This window comes from Nannospalax galili, unplaced genomic scaffold (assembly GCF_000622305.1).
Source record: "Nannospalax galili isolate Female #2095 unplaced genomic scaffold, S.galili_v1.0 scaffold429, whole genome shotgun sequence".
NCBI classification, from domain to species: Eukaryota; Metazoa; Chordata; class Mammalia; order Rodentia; family Spalacidae; genus Nannospalax; species Nannospalax galili.
Window position 1 is genome coordinate 485,991 of NW_008360330.1, and position 13,665 is coordinate 499,655.

General features: G+C 39.6%; 1 protein-coding gene and 1 pseudogene across 5 annotated transcripts in view; both read left to right on the forward strand.

The window, feature by feature from the left end:
- The window catches only part of Rabgap1l (RAB GTPase activating protein 1 like), an 848,174-nt gene that overhangs the window by 19,449 nt on the left and 815,060 nt on the right, over window positions 1–13,665 (forward strand). The gene's annotated exons all lie outside the window — the stretch shown is intronic.
- LOC103728016 lies at window positions 9,905–11,084 on the forward strand (annotated as a pseudogene).

The window sequence follows — 13,665 nt, forward strand, 5'->3', positions numbered from 1 at the left end:
ATGAAAGTGGACTCTTAAGTACTAGACAGTGTTGGTAATTATGTTTTTGGGGGCAGGATGTGATTTTCTGAATACTATCAGTAACAGTTGCTATAGTAATGAACATTTGTCATTTGTTTTCCATTTTGGCATTTGAACCCCTTTCCTGTGTTTGGAAAATTGTACCAATTTGAGGCAGAGTGTGTTCTTTTCATTAGAGGAGCTGAAAATGATCGATGCTTTATTCCTAGCCTACTTTTCATTTAAACATGAAAATGAATGCATGTGGTTCCATCAGTGAAATACACATTTTTTAATGAAAAATTTATTTAAATTAATTTATTATTATTATTATTATCATTATTATCAGTAGTAGTAGTCAGTAGTATTTTGAGACAGGATCTCAGTATGTAGCCCTGGCTGGCCTGGAACTTGCTATGTAGACCAGGCGGCCTTGGTCTCACAGAGATCCATCTGCCTCTACCTCCCAAGTGCTGGGATGAAAGGTGTATGTCACCACACCTGGCACAAATTTTTTATTTTTTTGAGAATTTAATACATGACTACTGTATTTACATCATTTCCACCCTTCTACTTCCCCCACCAACTCCTCCCACATCCCTTTCCCTTTCAATTTTGTGACTTCTTTAATTGTTATTGTTACATATATTATATATTTAATATTATATATATATACATCCATACACCTACTGAATCCATTTAGTGTTGTTTATATATACATGTGTTAGGGGCTGACCGCTGGAGATTGGATAACCTGTCAGGGAGCTCATGCCTGGAGAAAACTGAGTCTTCCTCTCTCAGAAGCCTTTGATTGACTATAACTCTTTATCTAGAGATGAGACCTTGTAAAATTCCCCCCATCTATGTTGGTGTGTCAACTGTTGGTGTCATTATGCAGGTCTTTTTTAGGTAGCTATATTGCTGAGATTTCATGGGTACAGCTTCCTTGTTATGTCCAGAAGACCCTTTCTAGCAGCAGACATTCTGGTCCTCTGGCCCTTACAACCCCCTCTTTTATAATGTTCCTTGAGCCTTAGCTATAAGGTTGAATTTTAGATATATCAGTTGGTGCTGGACTTTTGATTTTGGACTGTAAGCACTCTTAAGATCCAGAAGATGGAAGTGTACAAAATACATTCTTGTGATGGGCCTCATAGCAGCCACCTCTTAATTTCTGATGCAACAGAAGCAATGCTTTTAATATTGCATCTGAACTGTTGATGATGTGGGTGATGCAGGCTATGTCATCTGTGCCTAGTAGCATCAGTAGAGCGGCAGTAGTGTTATAACTAGGCAGACTGAAGCATGCTTTGGGGCATGTTCTTGGCTATTTGACCTTTATGATTCTGGTTCCTTGCTTTTCTGCTGACTTAAAGTACTTGTAATTTGTTTTTCTTAATAACCAAGAACTCCAACTAAGGAACCCACTTTGGAGGGATTATTTGCTTATTTAATATTTGTTACATTTTAATTTATGTACCTGTATGTATGTGTATATGTGTATATTTATGTATATGTGTATATATTTATGTGTGTATATGTGTATGTGTACACATACCATAGCACATATGTGGAGGTCAGAGAACAACTTTTGGGAGTCACTGCTCTCCTTCCATCATGTAATTCTTGAGGATTGAACTTAGGTCATCAGGCCTGGTGGCAGGTTGAGCCATCTCATTGTCCCCTGTAGGGATAATTCAGATCAGATGTTGGACCCAGTGACTTCTAAGGACTTTCTTAATTCTCCAGTTACATTGGTCCAATTCATTCTTAGTTTAAAGTCATTTTCTTGTTTTTTTTTGTTCATTGTGATGTAATTTATTATTGTCAAGTTTTATGAATGTGTATTTCTCAAGGACTCATTTTATATGTCTGCTATATGTTGAATTAGAGATATATAGGGATACCCTCAAGGATGAATAATATATAGATATTAAACTTGAAAGAAGTTCAGATAACAATACACTGGCAAAACAAATAGGAGAAAATAATTTGCTGTGAGGTAGATTATGTAAGAAAAACCTGTTGAGCTGAATTTTGGAGGGTTGGTGCATCTGGATATGGGAAAGTAGAAGAAATAACATGACCAGAGGTAAGATGTGGGATATGTAGATTGGGATTTTTACCCTATTATAAGTTAAAATTAAAAATACTTATTTATTCATTAAAATAATTCTTAAATTAAAAAGTAACTTCAAAAGTTGAAAGTTACTATTTCTAACACAACAGTTTAGTGAGGAGACAGCATTGTTCTATATTTTGCAAATCTCTCCTCTTCCTCCTCACATTTCTACCCCCCTCCCCACTCCTTTCCTTCTCTTCCTCTCCTCTGTCTTTTAAGATAGGGTCTCACATAGCCTAGACTGGTCTTAAACTTGAACTTGCTATGTAGTTGAGGATGGCCTTGAACTCCCAGTCTCCCTGTCTTCATCTCCCAAGTGCTGGGATTACAGGTGTGTGCATTTTGTAAACCTCTTTAATGTCTTAGAGTTACAGAAGACAAATCTGCTGCTATATTCATAACACTGCAGTGTGTTTGCATTGAAATATGTAAAGAAAAACTGGCTTTCTATGTAGTGTAAAGAGGGAGGAATAGTTTAATATCCTTTTAAGATAATGTTGATATTTTTCCCATGATACCACACCAGAATTCTACAGTTGACTGCTTTTTAATGATTAGGTGCTATGTGGAATTTGACATCATACTAATGAACTTAAATTTTTATTTACGTATTTTTATTTTATGTGTATGAGTGTTATGCCTGCATGTGTGTAAGTGTACCTGTGTTGTGCAGTGCCCGAGGAGCTTAGAAAAGGGTGTCAGATCCCTTGGAACTGGAGCTACAGGTGGTTGTTAGCTGCCATGTGGGTGCTGGTATTCGAATCTGGGTCTTTTGCAAGAACAGTCATTGCTCTTTTTGTACCAGGTTACAGTTAAAGTGTACTGCTTTGTCTTATACCTTGAGTGAATCTTTTACACATGCTTGATTTTGACACATTGGTTATTTGAAAAACCTTGGTTCGCTGAATTATGTAGATCTTTCTAATATTGACATATTTCATATACAATGTAAACAAGTCACATTTGAAAATATTTCTTTGGTCTCATTAGGAAAGTTGTTAGTAAGAAGCTGCTAAGCTATTTTTTTTTAAAAAGATCTCTTCCTCCTCTCTTATTTTTATTATTTTTATTTTATGTGTATTGCTTGCATGTAGGTTGGTGCACCTGTGTTGTGCAATGCCCTCAGAGTCAGAAGAGGGCATCAGATCCCCTGGAACTGGAATTACAGACAGTTGCCATGTGGGTGCTGGGAATCAAACTGGGGTTCTCTGCAAGAGCAGCCAGTGCTCTTAACCACTAAGCCATCTCTCCAACCTTTTATTTTTACTTTTAATAATCTTTTTTTTTTTTTTTTTTTGAGACATGGTCTCCCTCTCGCCCCAGCTGGCCTGGAACTTGGCTAAGGTAATTTTTGTATGAAAGCTTTAATTTTATCATTGGACATTGATACTGTCAGTTGTTTTTCCTGAAGTGACACAGTCTTAACTTTCAAAAATAACTTCCAGGGTTAGGGAGATGGCTCAGTTGGTAAAGTAGTTGTTGTGCAAGGTGAGGAGCTGAATTCAAATCCTTAAAAACCCACTTAAAAACTGGATGCAGTAGTGTGTGCCTCTGTAATCTCATCACTTCTAAGGGGAGATGGGAGGCAGAGATGGGAGAGTTCTGGAAGCTCATGAGATAGCTAGTCTGGTGAATGCAGCAGAGAATCTCTGCCTTAAATAAGATAGGAGGCAAGGACTGACACCTGTGATTGTCCACATATACATGAACACACACACACACACACACACACACACACACACACACACGAGTGCATATAGGGGATTTGGAAAGAGTAGAGAATAGTGATTTAGAGTTACACAGACCTGGTTTTAATTCTGACTTCACTGATGTAAACTTGGACAAATGTTGTTTCTCAGTGTTCCTTACTGCTGCCTTACGTATTTCTCAGATCTTCGTTTGTTCTACAGTGGTGACAATGATAGTGATGCCTGTGATGATGACAGTTGAAAACTTCCTGTGTCTTCCCTTCAGCCACATTTGAAAACCTTTATTGATAATATTTCTCTGTATGTGTATGTGTATGTATATGTTTGGGTGTGTGCATGTGTGTGTTCTTATGTGGAGGCTAGAGGCCAATGTTAGGTATCTTTTTAGTCTTTCTCTGCCTTTTTAGTTTTTGGGTGCAGTGTGTCTCACTGACTAGCGCTCACTGATTGGAATTTGGTATCCATCTGTCTTTGCCTCCCCAGAGCTGGGGTTACAGTGTCATTGTGACTAGCTTTTTGCATGGGTATTGGGAATCTGAACTGAGGTCCTCAGGCTTTCATGGTAAGCACTTTGCCAATGGAACCATTTATCCAGACCTCTTAATTGATAATATTTAAATTATATGTTTATTTTATGAAAATAGTGCCCCTTGGCTCCTGAAGAACATATTTTTCCTTGTGTTTTTAAAAATATTTTATTTATTATTTTTATTTTATGTGTTTGAGTGTATTGCCTGCATGTATGTGAATGTACCCGTGTCATGCAATGCCTCGGAGGTCAGAAGAGGGCTTTGGATTCCCCCTGGAACTGTAGTTAAGGATGGTTCGTAGCTGCCATGTGGGTACTGGGAATCGAACCCAGGTCCTCTGCAAGAGCAGTCAGTGCTCTTAACCTCTGAGCCATCTCTTCAGCCCCCTTTCCTTGTATTTTTATTTGTGTTTATGTATTCAGCTTGAGTACATTAACAGAAATAAAATTAATGTGTGCCTGGTATTTGTTAACATGTTTTAACTGTATTATAAACTTCAGAAAGTATTGTGCTTATTTTTCAGGTGAGAAAAAAAAAACAGGAAAAAAAGAGATCAATTAATTTGTCCTACATGACATAATCTATATGATAAAAGTGATCCATTTGATTCTTTAATGCCAAAGTAACACCAGAAAAGGAGCTTTACCTATAAGGGACTCTTATTATGTCATTTTAACAGTAGGAGAGCAGTATCAGGTTGTTAATTCAGCAGCTTAGAAAAATAAGTTCTCAGGCACCTTCCTATCATTTTGACTTGTCATCTGCAATATATTGATATCTCATTTCATTGTTAAGGAAGATTACAGCAATTCCAGTGTTATATGTAGCCACTAGGGAGTTGGGGGAGAAAGAAGACCTTCTCAGTGCATCTCTTTACTAAGCAAGGAAAATCTTTTTGAAAGGTAATTTCACAGTAGACTTCTTAGGTTTAGTGGCCAGAATTGGATCACTTCCTATCTTAAACTACTCACTGACAAAGGTGATAAAACCACCAGGACTTGCTGGGGTTCTGACAAGAGAGGAGAGATGGTGTTACCATTCCTACGTACATGGCAATAGGCAGATTTACTCTAAGTAATGTACTTAAGTTAGCTTAGAGGTCTGCAAACATGAAGAAGAGGTGGGTGGGAATGATTTCTTACATGGGGAACAAAGACTATCCCCTCCTTCCCTCCCTCCCTCCCTCCCTCTTGAGATAGGGAACTTGGTAGACTAGATCAGCCTCAAATTCACAGCGATCTGCCTGCCTCTGAGGTTTTTTTTTCCTTCAATTTTTTTTTTTTGTCTTTTTGTTGGTTATTTTTTAACAGGGTCTCTCTAGTCACAGTCCACCTGGAAGTCACAATGTGAACCAGGGTAGCTTTGATCTCACAGAGATCCACCTGCCTCTGCCTACTGAGGGCTGGGATTAAAGGCGCATGCCACCACACCCGGCTTTCTTCAATTTTTTTTGTTGCGTTTTTGTGCACTTCATATAATTCATCTTAATCAAACGTAGATGACCCCCCTCCGTCTTTGAGTCTTAAGTGCTAGGATTAAAGGCATGCCCCACCATGCCTGGCCTCCTCCAGTTTTTTGACTACTAACCAACAGTACGTTATGCCACCTCCCTAACTTAATGTCTTTAAATAAAAAGATGAGCATAAATGAGGGATAATTGTAAATTGTAATAAATTTAAGGGAGTAACAAATACTCTGCCCGTATAGTTTTGAGAATAACATTGGTCAGATAGTGAGGCGTTGATATTGATAAATGAGGGAGTAATACAGATCATTTTGTGAAGGAAATTTTGTAAATTAATGAGTGATAAGTAAGACAGGCCAGGCTGCCCCAGAACTCAGAGAGATCTACCTACCTCTGCCTCTGCCTGTGCAAGGACTGGGATTAAAGGCATTTACCACCACACCCAGCCTGTTTTGATTTTTCTAACCAAGTTATCCAGTTCACATACAGTTTTCCTTTTTTTTTTGATTTATTTTTATTTTATGTGTATGAGTGTTAATGCCTGCATGTGTGTAAGTGCACTCATGTCATGCAGTGCCCGTGGAGATCAGAAGAGGGCGTCAGATCCCCTGGAGCTGGAGCTATGGATGGTTATTAGGTGCCATGTAGATGCTGGGATTCATTTCTGGGTCCTCTTCAAGAACTACCAGTGCTCTTATCTGCCGAGCCATCTCTCTAGCTCCTACATTTCACTTAAAAAATTATTTATTATTATTATTATTTTAATTTTATGTGTAGGAGTGTATTGCCTGCATGTATGTGAGTGCACCCGTGTTGCGCAGTGCCGCGGAGATCAGAAGAAGGCATTGGATTCCCCGGGAACTGGAGTTAAGGACAGTTTGTAGCTGCCATGTGGGTGCTGGGAATCAAACCCAGGTTCTCTGCAAGAGCAGTCAGTGCTCTTAACCACTGAGCCATCTCTCCAGCCCCTACATTTCACTTTTTAAAATAAGTTTTTCTTTAAAACTTTTTTTTTTTTTTACATTTCTCTTTTTGAAGGGAGGTGTATTAAAATATCTGTGTACCACTTTTTAAACCACCATGTGTTTGGTAGATACCATCAAACAAGTTTCTGAAGGGGTTATTCTTATTTATACATCTACAAAAATAGATTAGACATGTTGAGGATGAGAAGATTGGGCTGAGATGTCATATTTTAAAAAGTCTTCTGGCAGCTGTTCTTGCATAGAGTCTCTCCTGATAGAGAAGCATCATAAAACTGCAGTGTTGAGTCCGTAAGTTTTTCTTAGGATTTAGTAGATCTAATTCCCAGATTGCCACTGTATTAGTTACTAGTCTCATTGTTGTGACAAAATACATGACAAAGGCAACTTAAGGAAGGATTTAGTTTGACTTATGATTCCAGGAGATTTAGTCCATTATAGCAAGAAAGGTGTGGTAGTGGCAGGAACAGGAGGCAGCTGGTCACATTGCATCTACAGTCAGTAAGCAGAATGTGATGAATGAATGCTTGTGCTGCTCAGCTCTCTTTTACCTTTTACGTAAGTCCAGGACCCCAGCAGCCATGGACTGGTATTGCTCACGTTTAGGGTGGGTCTTCCTATCTCAGTGAACCTAATTTAGATAATCCCCCAGACATGCCCAGAGATTTGTTTTCATGGTGATTCCGAATCTCATCAAGTTGACAACATTGACCATCACAACTCAACTCCTTGTCAACTTGACACCCAAACTTCACTTTTAAGTCACAACTTTTAAGCCCTTTTTTCCTGTAGGCCCATGACCATCTCATAATGCAAAATGCATTCAGTCCAATTTTAAAAGTCCCTATAATCTTTTAACAGTTCTAACACTAACAAAGTCCAAGTCTCATCTGAGATTCAAAGCAGTTCTTAACTATTAGCTCCAATGGCACAGAATAAACATTCTCATCCCAAAAGTGAAAAATGGGGCACAGAAAGGAACGATTGGACCAAAGCAAGACTGAAACCTAGCTGGGAAAACATCAAATCCTGCAGCTTCATGCCCAGCATCTGAGGCTCATGATAGAATTGTCTGGGCTCCAAAGGGCTTGGATAGCACCATCCCTTTAGCCTTGCTGCTTGTGCTGTACATAGCCTTTCTGGGTGGACTTCATGCCATGCCTATAACTTTCCTTAGTGGACGTCCCATGGTCCAGGCATCTCCGACATCCTGGAGTCTTCCAACTTAGGCTTTACCTTCACATTTCATGCAGTGGCCTTTCAAGGGCCTCCTTGGAGGGGCCTTTGACTCTAGCACAGGTTCCCTGGGTTCAGCTCTCTGGAACCCTGGCACAAAACTCCTGCATCTTTCATGCATCTTTCCTGCATCTTTCATGAATACAAAAGCAATAAAATGTGGGCAATGCTGCTACATTATTCTGCCATCTTGGGATGGAGCCCAGCCCCTTTGGACAACAGTTGCATCAGCCTTTGTGTGCCGATCCTAGGGAAACACTTAACTAGTTGATAACTTTTGAGCGAGAAACACCTTCAGTGGCATTCCCGTTTTAGGCTCTCCCCTTTCAAATGAATTTTTATTTTAACAGGATGGAGCCTTTGATGGGTCTTGCCCTGAGGGCACTTTTCCTGTTGTACCACTGCAAAGGTTGCTCTTTAACAATTGCAGTTTCTTGAACAATGACCAATTCTTTGTTGCCTTCACTCTCCTTGTCTGGAACTTTAAACCTGCACACATACTTTTCCTTTACAAACTCCATTTTTCTTACCTTTCTGCACCACTTTAAAAAATATTTTATTTATTATCTTTATTTTATGTGTATGAGTGTATTGCCTGCATGTATGTAAGTGCACCCATGTTGTGTAATGCCCACAGATGTCAGAAGATGGCATCAGATCCCCTGAAACTGAAGTTAGGGATGATTATTAACTGCCATGTGGGTGCTGGGAATTGAACCTGGGTCCTCAGCAAGAACAACCAATGCTCTTAACTGCTGAGCCATCCCTCCAGCCCTCTGCTCTACTCTTTAGTCTTTCACTATAGATCTTAAATGAGAGTGGTGTTCAGTGACCATGACACAGCTTGAATACTTTCCTGTCTTGAAATCAAACAAATTAGCTCATTACCTTTAAATTCACCCTCATTCAAGTTGTCAGGACATGGGCATAATACAGCTGGATTCTTTGCTAGACTATAACATGAATGTTCCTGTTAGAATTCTTGTTCACCTCTGAAACCTCATGAGCCATGTCTCTACTGTTGGCAATTCTCTCGGCATTATTTTCCAAGCTCCCACCATAATGGACCATTTAGCACTGCTTATAGTGTTCGAGGACTTTTCTAGCCCAAAGTTCTAAACTCTTCTGCATTCTTGTAACAAACCATTTCCACAGGTCTGAGAACCTATGATCAGGTTTATCACAGCAAGGGACCCACTTATAACAGTTTTATGCATTAGTTACTTGTCTCATTGTTTTGACAAAATGACAAAAGCATCTTAAAGAAGGACGGGTTTATTTTGACTTACAGTTCAGGGATACAGCCCATCAGGGTAGAGATGGCATGGTGGCAGGAGCAGGAGGCAGCTGGTCACATTACATGTGAAGCAGAACATGATGGATGAATGCTTGTGCTACTCAACTCTCTTTCTCCTTTTTATTCAGCTTGGGACCCTAGCCCATAAAATGGTATTGCTCATACTTAGAGTGGGTCTTCCTACCTCAGTGAACCTAATTTAGGTATTTCTTCACAGATAAGCACAGATGTTTGTTTCCATGGTATTCCAAATCTCATCAAGTTGATAATCGGGAGTAACTATCACAAATACCTACTTCTCTTTATTTACTTTTTCAGTTTGTGATAGACAGAGATCATCATTTTTTTAATTTTGGCACTCGAATGGCAGAAATTTCTAATAATAATGAGATGCTCTCTCAACACCTGCCATCCTTCTCCCTTACCCTCTCCCTTGCTTGCTTGAGCTTTTGCTCAGGCTTTCCTCATGGACCAAGGAGAGACTGGCCACTGCTTGTGTCTGGGAAGGAAGATAGAGGCCACAGCTTAGGAGAAGCAAAGCTGCAGTAGTGGTGATAGGAAGATGTCAGGCGAAAACGAGCAGCAGAAGCAAACTATCACTGAGGACCTGGTCGTGACCAAGTATAAGATGGGGAGCGACATTGCCAACTGGGTACTTCAATCTTTGGTGGAAGCATCAAGCTTAGGTGTGTCTGTACTGAGTTTGTGTGAGAAAGATGATGACATGATTATGGAAGAGAAAGGGAAAATCTTTAAGAAGGAAAAGGAAATGAAGGAAAGTATTGTCTTTCCTACTAGCACATTGGTAAATAACTATGTATGTTTCTTCTCCCCTTTGAAGAGTGACCAGGACTATATTTTCAAGGAAGATGACTTGGTAAAAATTGACCTTGGGGTCCATGTGGATGGCTTCATTGCCAATTTGGATCACACTTTTGTGATTGGTGTAGCTCAGGGAACTCAAGTAACAGGGTGGAAAGAAGATGTCATTAAGACAGCTCACCTTTGTGCTGAAGCTGCCTATGGCTAATCAAACCTGGAAATCAGAACAGACAAGTGACAGAAGCCTGGAACAAAGTTGCACACATTTAATTGCACACCAATAGAACATATGCTGTCATATCACTTGAAGCAGCATGCCATAGATGGAGAGAAAACCATTATCCAGGGACCCACAGACCAGCAGAAGAAGGACTGTGAAAAAGGTGAATTTGAGGTACATGAAATTTATGCTCTGGATGTCCTCATCAGCTCAGGAGAAGGCAAGGCCAAGGATGAAGGACAGAGAACCATCATTTACGAATGAGACCCCTCTAAACAAGATGGTCTGAAAATGAAAACTTATGTGCCTTTTCCAGTGAGGTAGAAAGGCGTTTTGATGCTATGCCATTTACTTTAAGAGAGTTTGGAGATGAGAAGAAGGCTCAGATGGGTGTGGTAGAGTGTGCCAAACATGAGTTGCTATAATGCTGTAATGCATTTAATGTTCTCTATAAGAAGGAGGGTGAATTTGTTGCCTTGTTTAAATTTAAAGTTCTACTCATGCTCAGTGGCCCCATGGGGATAACTAGTGGTCCCCTTTGAGCCTGACCTCTACAAGTCTGAGATGGAGGTCTAGGATGCATAGCCAAAGGCTCTTCAGGGTTTTACAAGTCGAAAAACCCAGGAAAAGCAGAAAAAAGAAGGGCTCTAAGACTGCAGAGAATGCTACCAGCGAGGAAGAGGATAAAGGTGGGGATTGATGTGGGTCCCATATTCCCAGCTTGTCATTCTTGCCTCGTCCCCTTCATACCATACCCCAGGCTCTGTGAAGTGCAGTTTGTCTTCTCCACCCAAGATCACCAGCAGAGCGGGATCTCCCTGCCCTCCCAGTCCCCCAACCCACCCCTTTTGAGCAAAAAACCAGCTCCAAGCGACTGTGGTCTTGGGAGGCCAGGCTTCCCAGCCACTGAAGACTACTTTAAATAGAATAAAAGAAACTGAATAATAAAATCAGGAGTTAAAAAAAAAGGGTGCTTACTTGAGTGGTATGATGGTGATTCCACACCTCAGTCAAGCATGGAGTACAGTTGGGAATGGCAACTTTTCTTTGCTCAGCCTCATATTTGCTATATAAGGTAATGATTCTTGGTCTCTGAACTCAGACTCCAGTGATAATTTTCTAGGGATGAGGGAAATCTGGAGGAATTCTCAGTGTTACCTACTATCTTCTTGTTTCCCATGACAGTGTCTGGGAAATATGAGGAGACATGGCAAAGCCTTACAGTCTTTTAGATCTAACTTTAGGATCTACTTTTAGGGACTATTCAATAAATAAGTATACCATTTGAGGTGGAGAAGATTATTTGCAGCTGACTTTGAAAATTTCAGAGCTAATGCACATTAAGATGATTGAAAAAATTTATTTTTTGGGGGCTCAGTGGTTAAGAGCATGCACTGCTCTTACAGAGGACCCAGGTTTGGTTCCCAGCATCCACATGGCAACTAACAACCATCCATAACTCCCAACTCCAGGGGATCCAACTCCTTTTTTGCCTCTGTGGGTATTGCACTACACAGGTGCACTTACATACAGTCAGTACACTCATACACAACATAAAAAAGCCAAATATTTAAAAAAATCTATATTTTTGAGTTTTTACTTAAAATGATGTTTTATTTATATAGGTAAAAACCAAATACTCAAATAATTATTTCTTAAAATTTTGCCTTTAAAATAATTCTCAGGTCATATGTGATAATTGCAATGCATTTAGAAGAATATATTTAAAAAGTGAATTATTTTTGGTGTTTTTGTATTTATTTTTGAAAATTCTATGCATGGATACAATGTATCTGAGTCATATTCATCCACTATTCCCACCCTCCAGCTCCCCCAGCACCCCTAAACTTCATGCCTTTTTTTAAGTCTAATTATTGTTGCTCCTAGGCACATGTGTGTTGGACCATCCAGCCAGGCATGGGAAAACTAGCAACAGCCACCCCCACAAAGGAAAATGACTCTCCTTTTTTCAGCAGCCCATTAGCTCCTCAGCTAGGGGTGGGGCACCAGGAGTCCCCCCCACATCCATATTGGAATTTTTTTTCTTTTGAAAATCCTAACTAGTTTATTGTGCTTGCTAACAGAGCTTAGGGTGGGACTTTATTTACAGAAGAGTGGGTGCTCCACCCCCCCCCCAATTTATGACTGCATTGGAAAGTACACACTTAATATAGATCCTGTGACTTCCTGACAGCTGCACAAAATGGTGAGAGATGTGCCTCCTGGCATTCTCGGCTTATATATCCTTAGTCCCTCCCCCACATGCAGCTAAAATCAACTGTTTGGGTGGGAGGGGTAACTGACACCTCCCCTCAACTCCTTGAGAAACATGGGAAGGAGGTGTGACTATAGCTTGGTTGTATAGTGGTTAGAACACTCCAGACACACACATACACAAATAAATGTAATTAAAATTTATTTAAAAGTTAAAAAATAATAATACATGTGGTGATAATTGCAACAGTTCAGAATGAGTCTTTCTCTATGTATCCCTGTCCTTTTTCCTCCAGCCTGTTGAAGAACTGCTCAGCTTGGATATTCAGAGACTGATTTTCTAATTTGTCATTATCTGTGTACTTTTACTTTCCTGTATATCTGACTGTTTTTCTGTCCAGTTATACTTCTGCTATAATAGGCATGTACTTCTCCCATGTATAATAAAGGAGAATGAATCCTGTTTGTTTTAATTAAAAAGGATAAAAGTTCAGAGTTTTCCTGGTTATATTGGCTTCAAAAGTCCACATGGAGACCATGAAGGGGGTTACCAAGAATCTCAGAGAAATAATTTGAAAGTTTAGAGGGGTCAAGGAGAATTGTGGCCCTTCCTATTGTATAATAAAGCCCTGAACTAAAAAAACAAAAAACAAAAAACAAAAACTTGTTTAAAGTAGGAAAACATGACATCTATGCATATATATGTGCATGTGTGTGTATATGTGTGTATATATCTATCTTAAACATTGAAATCTAGGTGTACTTTCTTTTCTTTTTCCTTTTTGGTCTTTTTGAGACAGGGTCTCCCTGTAGCCCCACCTGGCCTGGAACTTACTATGTAGACTAGGCTGGCCTTGAACTCATAGAGAGCCACTTGCTTCTGTCTCCCAAGTGCTGGGATTAAAGGCATGGGCTGCCACACCTCTTTTTTTTTTTTCTTTAATATAATTTTTTATTTTGCGCCAAGGCTTACTAGCATCTTACATCTTGATATCATGTATTTGTGTTAGTTTTCTCATTGTTGTAACAAAATGCCTGACAAAAGTGACTTAAGGAAAGTTTTCCCT